Source organism: Rhodnius prolixus, unplaced genomic scaffold (assembly GCF_049639745.1).
Source record: "Rhodnius prolixus isolate KJV_2025 unplaced genomic scaffold, Rpr scaffold_1, whole genome shotgun sequence".
NCBI classification, from domain to species: domain Eukaryota; kingdom Metazoa; phylum Arthropoda; class Insecta; order Hemiptera; family Reduviidae; genus Rhodnius; species Rhodnius prolixus.
Genome location: NW_027411581.1, coordinates 18,827,334 through 18,847,287, shown reverse-complemented (window position 1 = coordinate 18,847,287; position 19,954 = coordinate 18,827,334). Strand labels below are relative to the sequence as shown.

At 33.3% G+C, this 19,954-nt stretch overlaps 1 protein-coding gene across 2 annotated transcripts in view; it reads right to left on the bottom strand.

The window, feature by feature from the left end:
- Nucleotides 1-19,954, bottom strand: part of LOC141456907 (uncharacterized) — a 140,655-nt gene that overhangs the window by 62,686 nt on the left and 58,015 nt on the right. The gene's annotated exons all lie outside the window — the stretch shown is intronic.

Here is a 19,954-nt window from a genome sequence, read left to right as displayed (position 1 = left end):
TCTTTTTCTAAAGGCGTTATGTAAAAATGTGAACGAAGTTTAATATTGTTCCAAGGTGCTCTCCAATAGGAATCATAATAGTGAAGCTGGAGCTATGTTCTCGAAAACTAAATTATTTACGACCTGTCTACAATCTCTTAACTACTAGATAATTCATTTCTTTTAATAACAAATAGAATGTTGAAACATTTCTCAATTTTTATTAAATGATCTTCCAAACTTATGTTAACGAGTTATGTAAACAAAATAAGAGGCCCCTCCAACTTTTTATAACTCACACAACAATAAATTTCAAAAGTCTGTGGAATTTTCAGGGTTATTCATGGCAGAATAATTTCTCTTAATTATATTTATTATACTAAATATGGCTCCGTCAACAGATAATAGCTCTGATGCCTGAAATCTTTGTATCATTTCCAGGTTCCGGACAATAATTACCTCTTAAAAGACAACTCTGGGCAGTGAGCCTTAAGAGGCTTCCCGATAAAAAAATATCTAGTTTTAAATTAAAGTTCTTTAAGAACTGTTAAACGCAGTGTATTAAATATTTTATCAATATCCATCCCGGCAGTATTATCCAGTTATTGTGCTTCCAATTATTTTTTTATAGAATTAAAGCAATAAATTCGAAGAACGTAAATGACCTTCATTTGTATCATAAGTTCTTTTTATTTTCATAAAAAGTATTTTTTACAAGTAAATTCTTCTCTTGTTAAGGAATAATTTTGCAGTCTAATCAATTTGCTGAGGTATTTCTAAAAACAAAATTATGCAAATTGTAGAACGACAAGTAGAATGTCTTAGGAAAGAAATATTTTACTTCTTATTCACGATTAAAGATCGAGTAGATCGAGGTTTGCTTTTCAATTATGATTTTTGAAGGTAACACCTTCTGAGATTTTAATGAGTTGTTCCGCGATTAAAGTTGAATTTCTTTTTTTAGTACATTCTAGCAAAGAGCATCAACTAATTTCTTGAGGAGTTTTCCCTTCCGCCACTTTACAGGATACTAATTACTACTAGATACTAGTTTGGTGTACTTACAGAGCATATGGAGGTGCAACCTTCGCATTTCCGTCTGCAAACAAATATTTACCGCTATTCACCAAAATGGCACTCAATCTCTGTTGAAGCATTATTAAAAGGCAATCGAGATGATTTTTTAAAAATAGTTAATCAATGGCTATATTTTCAGGCAGGCTGTGTACTACCAATCAAGAATTTTTAAATTTTAACGCATTTAACAACTATTCTGAACAAGATGTCGTTAAAGTAAAAATATAAGTGATTGTAAAAGAAACAATAACCCAGAGTCTTCTTCTTCTTCTTTTTTGTCAGTATTCTTCTTCAGATGGCCCGAGTTTGTAATAACCTCCTGCATCGCGTTTATCTCTAACTTGTGAAGCCCAGCCGCACACGTATCCACATGGCTCACGTGCTTCGTCTTCAGGGTTTTCCTTTACTTCGTCTCCCAATGCAGCAATGGCACAGCTCGCTCAATCTTGTACGTGACCATGCTATTGCAGAGGCCTTCCTTCTAATTTCCTTGTCTTCCACTCCACTACGTCGCCAGCCCAGCTCTGGTGTGAACATGTTTCTCACGCGCATCCTTTTTTGCCTCTTTAAATAATATCTTAAGAATAATCTTAAATTTGATTTGCATTCTTTTCAGTATTTTTTTTTGTTATCCAAAAAAAAAACTTATCATTACATCTGAAACAAATTATCCTTCTGCCACAAGTATTTTGAACTATAATTAATGGCAACCGTGAAAAATTAAATTGCAAATCGCAGATAAAAATTCAATGGCCAATGCAGCAAAATTGTTTTGCTTCAAATATGCAACAAAGAAACAAAATAATTATCATCATTAAATAATTTAAATAAAATGTGTGTAGTGGCAAAGTTAAAGCAACTCATCAGTTGAAAAGTTGAAAAATAGTTTTCACATACTAAGACAAAATTATCTTTTGTGCACCGACAATTTCGATATTTCGCTATTTAAACCGATAAACCAGTAATAAAGTGAACATGAGAGTTTTGACAAGAAATTTGTATGTTAGCAACACCATTTATTCCAACGAATCATGGATTTCAGGAGGTTTAGCTATTTTGTATATTGAGGTGAGCCTTTCTTGTCAAATTATTGAACACTTAAAAACCGAAATAAAACTTATGGTAATTTTATGTGTAAACTTGCTTTACTTCTATCTTCTAGTTGACTTCAAAGATTAATTCGAAGTATTCAAACCTTCTACTTTTATGTTAGTAAAGTAGCATATTTTATAAATTTCCGACCCAAACTGTAGTGAGTAATAATGAAACTTCTCCATTTGTACCTCCGGTTACCAGTTTCCGAAGTTAATCTTCTCAGATAATATCCTATTCTTTGATGTCTTTAGACTGGTCCCACACTAGCACAAATGTTTCACAATATTGTTGACGCTTTCAGAAATCACGCAGTAATTTTGGATAATTACTCGTGTAGTAATCTAACATAAATACGTCTTATACAAGAGAGTTTGTTTTTATAAAATATTGTATTCGTAACCTTTCTCTCAATTTACGAATTTAAGGAGTATCGCGACCTTACTGGGATTTCAATACTCTCAAAAATTTCTTCGGAAATAAGTATGTTGTCTTCAGTTGGTGTGGGATGAGTACGAAAAAATATTTTATTCGGGAGCTCTAAACGGCGTTTAAAGCTAATTTTCTAAAGGGATTTGTATATGAAAACAATATATTTTGTGTCTACGATGTGGTTAGAAACAAATGTTACGAATTACATTTTAATATATAATATGATATTAAAATCTAGGTATTAAATGTGAAAACGTATTAAAATATTAACAAAATGTTTCCCTTCATAATCGTATCTGCTGTCAACTTTATTGAGATAATTAATTAACTTTAATTTGAGATTCCAAAAAAGTGAACCAGTATTCTTGAATGGATCGCATATTGAACTTAATTTAAAAGCCCACATTTCATTTCACTAATGGCAAAATAAATAATAAAAGTTATGTTCCAACGATATGGCAAGAACACTCCAGAATTAATGTAGTAAAAAAGCCAGTTCTAGAAAGCTTATAAGAATGAAATATCTTCGAATTATTTATTGCTAGCGCTGGCTGGAGTTTTAGGGCCAAAAACCAGGCATTCAACCCTTGGGGATGTTTTATAGCCATCTTCTAGGCGGAAATACACGCAATAGCAAGATGCATTCGGTTTAACCTTGATAGAAGTTGGGAGATAACCAGAACTGGGAGATTATCATACTCCGCTAAACGGGTTAAAGCCTTAATTTTTCTTCCAGGAGAGTTTTCAGAGGATCGTAAGTCCCTCAAAGTGCTCACCAGTAAAGTTACTATTCCTCCATCAAATAGTATCAAGTAATTTTAATCATTACAGCTGGAATTTCAAGTTGTAGAAAAATTTACTTAGAAAAAAATTTAGGGTAGAATTTACCCTAAACTGGCTGAGCGGAGGTGAATTTTTCTGATAAGATTTTAGGGTTTTGGAATTTCCTGGAAAAATATGAAATTGATCTTCTTTGAGTAAACCACCATTTAACCATCTGACTTTCTAATACTTTTATTTCTACTAATTTTCCAGCGAAGGTGTTCTAAAGTAAGCAGATTCCGAATTTATGCGAAATCTATAACGTCATGTATTTATGATTTCAAGTGTTAAGGTTGAGATAATAACTGATGATTACAGAATTGAACTTCTGAATCAAAGAATTAAATTAATCTCCTTCACCAATCTTTTTGTGGGGAGCAAATAGACTTGAGGGCAATTTTTCACTTATGTAAAGGAAAAATGACCGTGTTCACACCAGATTCTTCTAATTGATAGTGTAAGTAGTTGATAGTAGCAAGTAACTACAATTTTTTACCGAATTTTAAAAATGAAAATAAAAAGTTCAATTCAGCGGTATTTTCTATTAATCTTTATGTAAATACGAGTAATTCCACAAGTGATAAACTTTCTATAAGAGAAGAAGAAAAATGAAAAATAGCTTTAGCTAAAGCTAATGAAATTTTATTTTAGTTATAAATCAATCTAATGAGCAATAAAAACATGAATGAAATGTAAGATAAGCAAATACAACTATAACTTTAGATACTATTAAAAATCCAAATCGTGGACTGCCTGAAATAGCTTCGTGACTAAGTGAAAATAAAAATTCTTCAGAAATGTAATGGATAAAATTAGTAATTTTATCGCTTCTATTAAGTGTTTTTGTCAATTTTCTTCTTCTATACAGATAACTTTATAATAATTTAACCTCAAAGAATCATAGTAGAGGCAAAATGGCGGTTCTGGCGCACCTAAATTGTGCCAGTTCCAAACACCTCAAAACCTGACCGGGTAATCATCGAGTTCAACGAAGCTGTAAGCCATACCCATCAGCACCATTCTACCCCCACCTATTATAGAATTTGACGAGGCTGAAATCCGCACCATCACAAAAAAAAGAGGAATCGTTTTAAAAGGTCTAAAGATTTAAAAGGTTTAAATCGGTATAGATATACTCAGATCTCAGAACTGTTTAATAAGAATTTTATTCAGAATAATGTTTGAAATAAATAGGTTTATGACAGAAGAGTAAAAATAAACAACAGACTGAAGGGTTTTTTGAAGGGTTTTGCTGTGTGAGTTATAAGGGCCCAATTTCACAGCAAAACCATGACCCAAAAAAATTTCAACACTCAATATCTTCTCAACTAGATGATCTGTACTCAAGAAAACTATAGCATACTACTCAGTAAAACAGAGTGAGTAAGAGCACAAAATTTCATACGAATAATCTGTTGTTTACTGTGGGAGTTATGAGGGCCCCATTTCACAGCAAAACCATGACCCAAAAAAATTTCAACTCTCAATATCTTCTCAACTAATGGATCTGTACTCAAGAAAACCATAGCATACTACTCAGTAAAATAGAGTGTGTAAGAGCACAAAATTTCATACGAATAATCTGTTGTTTACTGTGGGAATTATAAGGGCCCAATTTCACAGCAAAACCATGACCCAAAAAAAATTCAACTCTCAATATCTTCTCAACAAATGGATCTGTACTCAAGAAAACTATAGCATACTACTCAGTAAAGCAGAGTGTGTAAGAACACAAAATTTCATACGAATAATCTGTTGTTTACTGTGGGAATTATAAGGGCCCAATTTCACAGCAAAACCATGACCCAAAAAAATTTCAAATCTCAATATCATCTCAACTAATGGATCTATACTCAAGAAAACTATAGCATACTACTCAGTAAAACAGAGTGTGTAAGAGCACCAAATTTCATACGAATAATCTGTTGTTCACTGTGGGAGTTATGAGGGGCCCATTTCACAGCAAAACCATGACCCAAAAAAATTTCAACTCTCAATATCTTCTCATCTAATGGATCTATACTCAAGAAAACTATAGCATACTACTCAGTAAAACAGAGTGTGTAAGAGCACAAAATTTCATACGAATAATCTGTTGTTCACTGTGGGAGTTATGAGGGGCCCATTTCACAGCAAAACCATGACCCAAAAAAATTTCAACGCTCAATATCTTCTCAACTAATAGATCTGTACTCAAGAAAACTATAGCATACTACTCAGTAAAACAGAGTGAGTAAGAGCACAAAATTTCATACGAATAATCGGTTGTTTACTGTGGGAATTATAAGGGCCTAATTTCACAGCAAAACCATGGCCCAAAAAAAATTCAACTCTTAATATCTTCTCAACTAATGGATCTGTACTCAAGAAAACTATAGCATACTACTTAGTAAAACAGAGTGTGTATGAGCAAAAAAATTCATAGGAATAATCTGTTGTTTACTGTGGGAATTATAAGCGCCCAATTTCACAGCAAAACCATGACCCAAAAAAATTTCAACTCTCAATATCTTCTCAACTAACGGATCTGTACTTAAAAAAGCTATAGCATACTACTCAGTAAAATGGAGTGTGTAAGTGCACAAAAATTCATACGAATAATCTGTTGTTTACTGTGGGAGTTATGAGGGCCCCATTTTACAGCAAAACCATGACCCAAAAAAATTTCATCGCTCAATATCTTCTCAAATAATGGATCTGTGCTCATGAAAACCATAGCATACTACTCAGTAAAACAGAGTGTGTAAGAGCACAAAATTTCATACGAATAATCTGTTGTTTACTGTGGGAATTATAAGGGCCTAATTTCACAGCAAAACCATGACCCAAAAAAATTTCAACTCTCAATATCTTCTCAACTAATGGATCTGTACTCAAGAAAACTATAGCATACTACTCAGTAAAACAGAGTGTGTAAGAGCACAAAATTTCATACGAATAATCTGTCGTTTACTGTGGGAGTTATGAGGGCCCCATTTCACAGCAAAACAATGACCCAAAAAAATTTCAACTCTCAATATCTTCTCAAGTAATGGATCTGTGCTCCTGAAAACCATAGCATACTACTCAGTAAAACAGAGTGTGTATGAGCAAAAAAATTCATACGAATAATCTGTTGTTTACTGTGGGAGTTATGAGGGCCCCATTTCACAGCAAAACCATGACCCAAAAAAATTTCAACTCTCAATATCTTCTCAACTAATGGATCTGTACTCAAGAAAACTATAGCATACTACTCAGTAAAACAGAGTGTGTAAGAGCACAAAATTTCATACGAATAATCTGTTGTTTACTGTGGGAATTATAAGGGCCCTATTTCACAGCAATACCATGACCCAAAAAAATTTCGACTCTCAATATCTTCTCAACTAATGGATCTGTACTCAAGAAAACTATAGCATACTACTCAGTAAAACAGAGTGTGTAAGAGCACAAAATTTCATACGAATAATCTGTCGTTTACTGTGGGAGTTATGAGGGCCCCATTTCACAGGAAAACCATGACCCACAAAAATTTCAACTCTCAATATCTTCTCAACTAATGGATCTGTACTCAAGAAAACTATAGCATACTACTCAGTAAAACAGAGTGTGTAAGAGCACGAAATTTCATACGAATAATCTGTTGTTTACTGTGGGAATTATAAGGGCCCTATTTCACAGCAATACCATGACCCAAAAAAATTTCAACTCTCAATATCTTCTCAACTAACGGATCTGTACTTAAAAAAGCTATAGCATACTACTCAGTAAAATGGAGTGTGTAAGTGCACAAAAATTCATACGAATAATCTGTTGTTTACTGTGGGAGTTATGAGGGCCCCATTTTACAGCAAAACCATGACCCAAAAAAATTTCATCGCTCAATATCTTCTCAAGTAATGGATCTGTGCTCATGAAAACCATAGCATACTACTCAGTAAAACAGAGTGTGTAAGAGCACAAAATTTCATACGAATAATCTGTCGTTTACTGTGGGAGTTATGAGGGCCCTATTTCACAGCAATACCATGACCCAAAAAAATTTCAACTCTCAATATCTTCTCAACTAATGGATCTGTACTCAAGAAAACTATAGCATACTACTCAGTAAAACAGAGTGTGTAAGAGCACAAAATTTCATACGAATAATCTGTCGTTTACTGTGGGAGTTATGAGGGCCCAATTTCACAGCAAAACCATGACCCAAAAAAATTTCAACTCTCAATATCTTCTCAACTAATGGATCTGTACTCAAGAAAACTATAGCATACTACTCAGTAGAACAGAGTGTGTAAGAGCACAAAATTTCATACGAATAATCTGTTGTTTACTGTGGGAGTTATGAGGGCCCCATTTCACAGCAAAACCATGACCCACAAAAATTTCAACTCTCAATATCTTCTCAACTAATGGATCTGTACTCAAGAAAACTATAGCATACTATTTAGTAAAACAGAGTGTGTAGGAGCACAAAATTTCATACGAATAATCTGTCGTTTACTGTGGGAGTTATGAGGGCCCCATTTCACAGCAAAACCATGACCCACAAAAATTTCAACTCTCAATATCTTCTCAACTAATGGATCTGTACTCAAGAAAACTATAGAATACTATTTAGTAAAACAGAGTGTGTAAGAGCACAAAATTTCATACGAATAATCTGTCGTTTACTGTGGGAGTTATGAGGGCCCTATTTCACAGCAGTACCATGACCCAAAAAAATTTCAACTCTCAATATCTTCTCAACTAATGGATCTGTACTCAAGAAAACTATAGCATACTACTCAGTAAAACAGATTGTGTAAGAGCACAAAATTTCATACGAATAATCTGTCGTTTACTGTGGGAGTTATGAGGGCCCCATTTCACAGCAAAACCATGACCCACAAAAATTTCAACTCTCAATATCTTCTCAACTAATGGATCTGTACTCAAGAAAACTATAGCATACTATTTAGTAAAACAGAGTGTGTAGGAGCACAAAATTTCATACGAATAATCTGTCGTTTACTGTGGGAGTTATGAGGGCCCCATTTCACAGCAAAACCATGACCCACAAAAATTTCAACTCTCAATATCTTCTCAACTAATGGATCTGTACTCAAGAAAACTATAGAATACTATTTAGTAAAACAGAGTGTGTAAGAGCACAAAATTTCATACGAATAATCTGTCGTTTACTGTGGGAGTTATGAGGGCCCTATTTCACAGCAATACCATGACCCAAAAAAATTTCAACTCTCAATATCTTCTCAACTAATGGATCTGTACTCAAGAAAACTATAGCATACTACTCAGTAAAACAGATTGTGTAAGAGCACAAAATTTCATACGAATAATCTGTCGTTTACTGTGGGAGTTATGAGGGCCCCATTTCACAGCAAAACCATGACCCACAAAAATTTCAACTCTCAATATCTTCTCAACTAATGGATCTGTACTCAAGAAAACTATAGCATACTATTTAGTAAAACAGAGTGTGTAAGAGCACAAAATTTCATACGAATAATCTGTCGTTTACTGTGGGAGTTATGAGGGCCCCATTTCACAGCAAAACCATGACCCACAAAAATTTCAACTCTCAATATCTTCTGAACTAATGGATCTGTACTCAAGAAAACTATAGCATACTACTCAGTAAAACAGATTGTGTAAGAGCACAAAATTTCATACGAATAATCTGTCGTTTACTGTGGGAGTTATGAGGGCCCCATTTCACAGCAAAACCATGACCCACAAAAATTTCAACTCTCAATATCTTCTCAACTAATGGATCTGTACTCAAGAAAACTATAGCATACTATTTAGTAAAACAGAGTGTGTAGGAGCACAAAATTTCATACGAATAATCTGTCGTTTACTGTGGGAGTTATGAGGGCCCTATTTCACAGCAATACCATGACCCAAAAAAATTTCAACTCTCAATATCTTCTCAACTAATGGATCTGTACTCAAGAAAACTATAGCATACTACTCAGTAAAACAGAGTGTGTAAGAGCACAAAATTTCATACGAATAATCTGTCGTTTACTGTGGGAGTTATGAGGGCCCAATTTCACTGCAAAACCATGACCCAAAAAAATTTCAACTCTCAATATCTTCTCAACTAACGGATCTGTACTTAAAAAAGCTATAGCATACTACTCAGTAAAATGGAGTTTGTAAGTGCACAAAAATTCATACGAATAATCTGTTGTATACTGTGGGAGTTATGAGGGCCCCATTTTACAGCAAAACCATGACCCAAAAAAATTTCAACTCTCAATATCTTCTCAACTAATGGATCTGTACTCAAGAAAACTATAGCATACTATTTAGTAAAACAGAGTGTGTAAGAGCACAAAATTTCATACGAATAATCTGTCGTTTACTGTGGGAGTTATGAGGACCCCATTTCACAGCAAAACCATGACCCACAAAAATTTCAACTCTCAATATCTTCTGAACTAATGGATCTGTACTCAAGAAAACTATAGCATACTATTTAGTAAAACAGTGGGAGTTGGTATTGAGCATTCGTAGAGTGCAGACGTAATTTACTGTTCTGTTTTAGTTTCTGTTTTTCTTAGAGTTAAATTCGAATAACTTAGTTAAATTTAGTATCAGTTTTTTCAGTTTTTTGTCTACTTTTTAGTGATAATAATTTCATAAATAAGTTGTTTTGCTTTATTTATAATTTAAGAAAAACTTAAAATAATTGCTGTTAAATATAATCAAGTTTAGAAGAAATTATGTACGGTAAGAATCAAAGTTCAGTTGGTGGGGATGTGCAGAGTGACAGTGTGCCGGGGAGTAGTGGGGGCACCGACTCTGGTAGCGTAATACTGGCCCGACTGGATTATATTTTCACTGAACTGCGGGATTTAAAAGCTGATCGAGCGGAAGTTGTCTCATCTGTAAACGCCTGTAAAAACGATATTGTCACAGCCATTTCTGCAATTGATGAGAGAATAAAACAATGTAACGACGATAATCGTCAGCTTAAAAAAGCTAACATGAAACTGCAGAAAGAACTTGGAGAAGTTAAGCTACAAATAAATGAGCTAATTCAGTCTACACAATATAATAGCTCTGTTAGGATAAATAATGTACCTTACACTGAGCAAGAAAATGTGTATAATATTGTACAAAAAATAGGCCTAGCTATTGGCTTTGAAGTAAGGGAGGAGCGTATTTGTTCCTGTTATCTTCAATTCTTTAAAAAATTGACGGCCAGTTATAGAGAGGAAACTGTCTGCCCTTCAATTATTTTGAAATTTGTGAATACTATAGATAAAAACGAATTCTTGAAAAGTAAGAAAATAAATAGAGCTAAACTAACCACCGAATTATTCAGTGCTACCTCACCTGGTAAACCTATTTTTATAAACGAAAATATGTCTCTTTATCATTACTAGGAGGAGTCTGGTTGTGGCTTGCAAGTAGTGCACATGTGTCTGTAATCGCTCTATCTTTTTTGAAATTTTGAGTGGGTTAGAGCGCGTCTATTTTTTTGAAATTCAGTATACAGTTTTATTTATTAGTTGCTGATATTTCTACCAAGTTTGGTGACAATTGGTTGATGGGTTAATGAGTTATTAATTAAAAACTTCTTAATTTAAACTGAAAATTACTATTGTGAAGTTTAAGAGTGGGGTAAAGTTAAAGGTCTTGTTTATTTATTATTATTTGGAATAAGTACAAACCATGCCGTCCAATGCTGAGAAGCCTAAAGTGGAGGGGACCACTAGTGACGTACTGACTACTGGAGCTGGTGGGAGTACCACAGATAAGTTCACAATATTACTTAACAGATTTGATACTATCAGCGCCGATATCAATTCGCTTACGGCTGAACTTAACAGCTTTAAACAGGAAATTAAAACTGAAGTTTCTTCTCTTAATGATATTGTCAAAGAATGTCGATCTGAAAACTCGGCCCTTATAAAGAAAAATAAACTAATGAAAGCTGAGATTAATGTTTTGAAAAATCAATTAAATTTTTGTCTCCAAACTTCGCGTTATGACGCTAACAAAATTAATAATATACCTATTAAACAGAACGAAAACTTAATAGACATAATCGATTTGGTAAGTCGAGCGATTAAGTTCGACTTTAATAAAGATCAAATTGATCAATGTTACAGATTGCGATCTAGGTTGCCCGATTCAAATAAAAATTCTCCAATATTTTTAAAGTTTAGCCGCACAGTGGTTAAAAATGAATTTTTGAGATTATCAAGGCTTAATAAAAACTTAATAGCTTCTGATCTGGACCCTGGATTTGATAAGAAAGTTATATTTATCTCAGAATTTATGTCACCTTTTAACAGTGCTTTATATAAAAAGGCGAAACAACTGAAAACTTTGGGCAACCTTACCTATGTATGGTTTAAAAACAACAAGCTTTTCGTTCGTGAAACCCCAAATTCACCTGCATTATCTGTCACTGATGAAAGTGACCTACTGAGGTTTATTCCCGAAACTTCTTCTGCTAGAGATAACACCGTAATTTCAACAGCCGACGAGTTTGAGGATATTGACACTGACACCTCTGTATCTTCTAAGGGAAAACTCCAGCTCAAGAAAAGAAAAAGAATATCAAAAAGAGGCCCCCTGGATTCTTTTTTAAACAGGCGCTTTCCAGCAGTGTCCAAAAGGGAAAAGTAAAACGGTTTCATAGTCTTCAAAGTAATTTGTCACTTAATAACCAAATTGTTTCGCCAAAAGAGTTTAATAACATAAACTTGAGTATTATATTTTGGAATATTGAGGGTTTCAGTAATATATTTAATATTGATAATAGTACTAAGGATTTTTTATTAAAATATAATGTTATCTGTTTTCAGGAAACTTTCTTGTTAAATGATAAAGTCTCTTTACCATCTTTTTTAAGAAAATATGTCCCTTTCGTGGCACCAGCATGTAAGACCAAAACAATGGGTCGTCCTAGTGGTGGATTATTAACTTTAGTTAAAAAAGTCGATGGCATTGATACTAAATTGTTAATTAGCAGTAAATATGAGCTGTTTATACATTTGCGATCTGAAAACGAGGAGCTTGTTATTGGTCAGATTTATTGGTCCCCTTCTATAGATATAGACATTTGTTTAGAATCTCTCGAAAATGCTTTTATTTCAAATAAAGAAATTAATAATGCCCAGAACTTAATTATTGGTGGAGACTGGAACTGTCGAATTGGCAACCTTAATCAACTTGATTCAGATTGTTTCCCTCAAAACGGAAATTTTTATGAAAATCGTTTATCACTTGATACAGTTACGAATCTTAGAGGTAAGAAATTAGTGAATCTAATGGAGGATTGGGGGATGATCGTGCTAAATGGGAGAGCTTTAAACGATTGGCCGGGACAGTATACATGTTTTACATATAACGGAGCCAGCTCTGTCGACATGATCTGGGCTTCTTATTCTACATTCGACGTAATTCAAAATTTTAACATACACCCAGTCCCTGAAATTTCCACTCATATTCCTTCTTCGGTTTGCAGTAAACTTTTTAATTTTTCTTTTAACAATAATCGCCCTTCTCCCAAAAATAAGAACTTAATTTCTAAAAACGTGTTTGATTGGGATCCCCAGAAACTAATTACCTTTTCTCTATTTCTTTCTACTTCCCCTGCATTGTATTTCAATTCATCTGACTCCAATGAACTTTACGAAAATCTAATCGAATGTTTAATTTCTGAAGCAAAAAACTCTCAAGTCCAGACAGTAGTCACGACTAATTTATCTCGCGCACAGACTTACTCTAAGAATAATGCTTGGTTCGGACCGGAGTGTAGGGTTGCTAAGAGGGAAGTTAAGGTAGCTTTTAAAAATTGTAAATTATACGGCTTCACCCCAGAATCGTTAAATAACTATTTAGCTTCAAAAAAATCATACAAAAATACTGTTAAATCGCATAAAATACAATACATAAATAATAATTTAAATGCTTTGGCTAATACGAAAAATTCTGCCGAATTTTGGAAGTGTGTGCGACTCTTTAAAGGAAAATCTAATGATAGCCTACCACTTCCTTTTGATTCGCTGATTTCGTTTTATCGCTGTTTCTATACATCGCCTCTGAATGCTAATATTACATTAGGCAATCTATATGATTCTTACTTAGATTCGGATATAACAATCGAAGAAGTACAGCGGGCTGTAAAATCTGCAAAAAATAATAAGGCTGTTGGTACTGATGCAATCCCTTTCGAATATTATAAATTACTACCACCAAATTTTGTGCATTATCTAGTAAATTTATTTAATGTTATCTTCCACTCAGGTAGAGCACCCAACAAATGGTCAGAAATTAAAATTAAACCTATTTTTAAAAAGGGAGATAAGTTGGATCCTAACAATTATAGAAGTATTGCCCTCGTTAACACTATGATGAAGCTTTTTACTTCTGTCATAACCCAACGACTTTCTAATTGGTCTGAACAAAATAACATTATCCCCGAGGAACAGAACGGATTCCGTGAGTCCAGGGGTTGTATTGATAGCATTTTCACACTGAGCTCTGCCATAAACTTGAATATTATTAAGAAAAATAAATATGTCTTTGCCACATTTGTTGATATGCAGAAAGCATTTGATTCAATCGACCACGCTAACTTGTGGTGCAAACTTCACTCGTTTGGAATTTCTCAAAAAATAATAATCTCATTAAAAAATATTTATGACAAAGCTAATATGTTATTAGATTATAATTATTCGCTTTCTGATCCGATTAATATTACTAGAGGTGTTCTCCAAGGAGAAACAACTAGCCCTCTTTTGTTTAATCTATTTATTTCTGACATTGCTGATTTTTATAAATCAAAAAATTCATTTGGTATTCCAATCTCCAGCAACTTTGATCTATCCATCCTATTATACGCGGACGACATGGTTTTTCTGTCTGATTCGTGGCATGAATGCCAAAAAAAGCTGAATTTCTTGAATGAATACTGTAGTAATAATTCGCTTACTGTCAACACTGACAAAACCAAAATTGTTATCTTTCATAAAGCTGGAAGAAAGAAAACATTTAAGCCGCTTGTTTACAATAATCACGTTATTGAGGTATTAAATTCCTATACATATTTAGGTGTCCACTTTAGCTCATCCGGAAAGTTTAGGCAGGCCAGTCAGATGTTCACTAAAAAAGCTAAATATGCAACCTCTGTAGTTAAAAACATTTTGATTAAGTCTAAGTCTGATTCATGGGCTACAAAGGAGCGACTCTATAAAAGTATAGTGAACGGTTCTCTACTTTATTGCGCTGAAGTCTGGGCTCCCATGTACTGTCGTGATCTTGACAAAGTCCTAAACAATTTTGTTAAAAATATTTATCATCTACCTCGTCTAACTCCCAGTCACTTCATTAGATTGGAAACTGGTCTCCCTCATCCAGAGACTGAAGTAGTGAAAAGAATGGTCTCTTGGTACAATAAAATACAAAATATGACTGACCAGCGGTTACCAAAAATTGTATTTAATGCTTTAAAAGTAGTCGATATTAGCAATTATAATAATGTAAATTATAACTGGTATACCCAATTCAAGAACAAATTATTGCCTATTGGTTCAGAACATATTTTAGAATTAAACTCCAGCCTTTCTAGAATTGAAATAAACAATATTGACGAGCGATTCTATAACCATTTGTTGTCCTCTGATATCGACAGGGCCATTCATTCAAATTATAATAAAGACTTTAGACATTTTAGCTCTCTAAAGGGTGGTGAAGAGTACTTTGCATTTAGATGTTCCATTAAAAAGCACAGATTGGTTTCTCAAATTCGCCTTTCTAAATTTGATTCGCCCTCTTTTTATGTTAATAATGAATGTATCAAGTTAAACAGTTTGGAAATATGCCCGATTTGCAATTCTTGTAAACCCGAGAATTTATTGCATTTTTTAATAGAATGCGCTATGTATAATGACCCTAGGAACAGATATCTATGTAAGTACATTAGTAAAAATTTCCCTAATATTACAAATTTGCACAACTTATTAACAATTAATTCTAAAGAAAAACTAAATAACATTTATTATTTTGCATTAGAAGCTTTAAAAATACGACAGCTAATATTATTGTAATAAGTAACTTAATGAAACATGTGTGCTTCTACTATTATTGTCATTATTATTATTCTTACTTCAACAATAGTTATTTTCGTACTCTGCCCTGTCAAACTTAATAAGAAGTGCAAAAACTAAAATTGAGAATCTTAGGTTGTCATGTTATGTTTAGCCTATTTTCTATAATATTAATGTATTTTTTATCTATCTTTCTTTTTTCCTTGTTTTTTGTTGTTTTTTTTTCTTTCAGTTTTCCAGTGATGTAAATTTTCTTTTATAATTATTGCAAGAATTACTTTTATTTCCTAGCTTTGTTTAAAAAAAAAAAAAAAAAAAAATTATAACCAGACCCATTTGTAAAGAGTGTAGCTCTGAAAGCAAATAAATTCTATTCTATTCTATTCTATTCTATTCATTACTAGTTATTTAGGAAAGTTAAAGAGCTTCAAAAACAAATTATGATAAAGTATGTTTGGTTTCAAGATGGGTGTATCAAGGTTCGAGTATCTGATACTTCGTATGTGAAGTCTGTAAAAAGTGAAAATGATTTAATTTCCCTTCAGTTGGGCCTTATGGGGCAAAAGGATACTGCTGAGCTGGGCAGAGAGTCAGAATATGACGAACCGGATACTGATGCTTCGGGCATCTCAACTGCATCCACACAAAGCAGCAAGAAAAGGAAATTGAAGAATTTGAAGAAAATCTCAGACTCCAGCTCGATTCTTCCTTTTTTACGAGGCCGACCTCAGCGTCCACTGAGTCAAGGGGAAAAGAACAAGGAGGAGAAGAAATAGAATCTAAAAACAGTCTGGACGGATCTCTGGTGACGATTTTGGCTTACAATGTTTGTGGTATGAAAAGTAAAAAATTTAATTCTGGTTTTTTTAATTACATAAAAAGGTATGAAATTTTTCTCTTATTTGAAACTTTTTTAGTTGAGGAGGAGTTTTCGTTTTTTGTTTCTCTGTTTGATGATTATGAGCTCAAGTTCATACCCGCAGTTCGCGTGTCAAATTATGGCAGAGCCAGTGGGGGTTTTTTGTTTGGCATTAAAAAATCTATTTATAATATTAATTCAGTGAGATATGTAAATATTAATGGTTTTTTTACAATTAATTTATGTAGCTGTGATAATATGTCTGTATACGTTCTGCCTGTGTACTTAAATTGTAACAGATGGGAAGCTGATTTTATTTCGTTAAGTAATTTAATAACTGAATATCAAGATGAAAATTTCATCTTATTGGGCGATTTCAATGGAAGAATAGGAGATTTACAAAATAAATTATCTAGTAAGCAAATAGAGAATGTTGAATTTATTAACGTAGTCAGAAATAGTAAAGACAATGTAGCAAATAAAAACGGGCTAAGTCTAATTGAGTTTTTTGATAACTACGACTTTATTGTATTGAATGGTAGATCACGAGGAGATATATTTGGTGAATTTTCATTTTTAGGCCCTACTGGTTCGTCTACAATTGATTTGTGCTGTGTGTCTAGAGAATGTTTGCCTATTGTCTTGGATTTTAAAATTGATTCTCAAATTTACTCTGACCACATGCCCATCATAGTTACTTGCAGATTAAAAAGGCAATTCAAGTACGACCAGCCGTTAAATCTAATTCCGAAACTAAATTGGAAAATTCAAAACAAATCAGATTACCAATTTAAACTTGAAATAAGTACCGAACAATTTATTTATGAATATAATACCACGAACTTAGAGTCTATTTATCATCTAATATTTGTCTCTTCACATAATAACCTTTTGCACACAAACAATAATAACATAAAATACAATAGAATGAAAGAACAGCCCTGGTTTGATAAGGAATGTTTTCAAGCTCGTAAAATTTCTTTTAGTTCACTTAGATTGTACAGAAAGACAAATAATATTAATGATAGAATTAATTATTGTATTTGTAATAAAAAATTTAAAGATATTTTTAAAAGGAAACGTATAGAGTACTATAAAAATATAATTGGAAAGTTTTCTGAAATAAAAGATACCAAAGAATTTTGGGAAATAGTTCGATCTTTTAAAACTAAATCTTACGTCACAGAACCGGATATCTCGTTGAATCAATGGCTAATGTACTTTAGTGATATGTATAATCCACCCTTGCTGGCAAATCGCATTAATTTCTGCCCACCTTTTATAACTAATGAGTTTTTGGACGCTCCATTTACTTTTTCAGAATTAAAACAAGTTTTGGATACTGCTAAATGTGATAAAGCACCAGGCACAGATCGAATCCCGTACGAATTCTATAAATATGCCCCAGAAAACTTTTTAAATGTATTACTTAATTTTTATAACAACATTTTAGAAGATGGTAACATTCCAAAGCGTTTTAATGAAGCAATAATATTTCCTTTACATAAGAAGGGCAACACTAATTGTGTAGAAAATTACCGGGGGATCTCTTTTGAGAACACCGTCGGGAAAATATTTTCCGGGTTAGTTTTGCAAAGATTAAACCAGTGGTTCACAGAAAATGATATTTTAAAAGAATTTCAGGCGGGTTTCCGCCGTAATTACTCAACGATAGACAATGTGTTTACGTTAATTTCTCTGGTAAAAATCAAATTAAGCGTCAAAAGGCAAAAAGTGTACGCCTTTTTTGTCGACTTCAGTGCGGCATTCGATCGAATTGATCGACATGGACTAATTTATAAATTATGCAATACTGGGCTCTCTTATAAAATAATTAAACTTATTTTTGGCCTTCACAATGATACTTATGGCAGGGTATGGTGTAGGGAAGGTTTGTCAGACTCATTTAAAATCGCAATGGGAGTTAAACAGGGTGCACTTTTGAGTCCTCTCCTTTTTTCTGTATTTATTAATGATCTGGAGGAGTATTTAGATGGCGGAGTGAATATTGGTGCATCTAATGTTAAACTTTTAGCGTACGCCGATGACATTGTCTTGCTTGCATCGTCGCCCATTTCACTACAAAAAATGATAAATTCATTGCACGGTTATTGTAGTACTTGGAATTTGGTTGTTAATCTTGCAAAATCAAAAATCATTGTTTTTAGAAACGGCGGCAAAATCCCTTCAAATTACAAGTGGTGGTATGGAGCTGAACAAATTGAAATTGTAAATAATTATAAATATCTTGGAATCAATATCACGCCAACCCTTTGTCTGACTAATCATTTTAGAAATAAATTAAAAAGTTCAAAGTCTTGTCTAAATTCCGTTTGGAAAAGTTTTATTTTAAACAAAGAAATTGGCTTCGAAAGTAAATTAAAAATATTTAATTCTATATCTAGAGCAAGTATCTGCTATGGAGCTCACGTGTGGGGGGGCCAAAAATTTAATGATGTGGAAAAATTATTAGTATTCTTTATTAAGAAAGTCTTTAAATTGCCAGTAAATACTCCAAATTATTTATTATACCTTGAGACAAAGCTTTGCCCATTATTTACTTTCACTCTTAATTTACATCATAAATATATTCTAAAAGTACTGGAAATGCCTGATTTCAGATATCCGAAAATTCTAGCTCAGTTTACTATCAGAAAAAATTTGTATTGGTTTAAGATTCAAAATGAACTGTTTCATTCGCACGGAATTCGATTTGATGTGGGTGCTGTCAATCCAGAAGCTCTTAATAATAGCTTTATTAAATTAAGGAAACAGATCGGTTTGAAATTACTGGAGGATTGCGTAAATGCAGCTACCTCGTCTAAAACGTCAGTAATTTATAAAGATTTAAAATACGATTTAAACTTCATAAATGAGTGGCCCTCCATAAATGATCTCACCTGGATAATAAAAGCGAGAGGGGAATTGATTAGTTTGAACTATAAACGTTATGAAACAAGCGCATCATCCCTCTGTTCGCTTTGCAACCTTTCACAGCAGGAGGACATCTACCACTTCATTGCAATCTGTCCAATCCTAAAAGAGTTTCGCGTGAAGTGGTTGAAAAAGGCTGTACTTACGCGGGAAGAATTAATAAACTACTTAAATGGCGCCGATTTCAAAGCTTTGATTAATTATTGCAAAACGGCCTGGCAGTACAGGTATTTCCTAGTACAGGAATATAATTATTAATCTTTAATGTAACAATCCCTATACGTTCCCTTTCATTTGTATTTTATTGGTCTTGTTTGTAAAATGTAGTATTTATTTTTAATTTTGTTTGTTAAGTATCAAAATGTATCCAAGTCAGAAGTACTATCTTATAATTTATATGCAGAATGTGGTTTTATTTTTATTTCTTTATTTATTTTATGTTTATTATTATTTTTTTTTTTTTTTTTTTTTTTTTTTTTTTTTTTTTTTTTTTTTTTGGCGCATCAACAGCTGAGGTCATTAGCGCCCGGAGCTTTTTCCAGTGCACTGCCGGCCTCCCGACAGTGTTCTCTCGTTACAGACAACACTGTCCATCACCGGACAGTGAGCTGTAAGAAGCTCCTAGGAAGAGAAAATCTAAGGGTCAGCTGCTGGATTCGAACCCGGGACCTCCGCGTGGGAGTCCAGTATGCTAACCTCATAG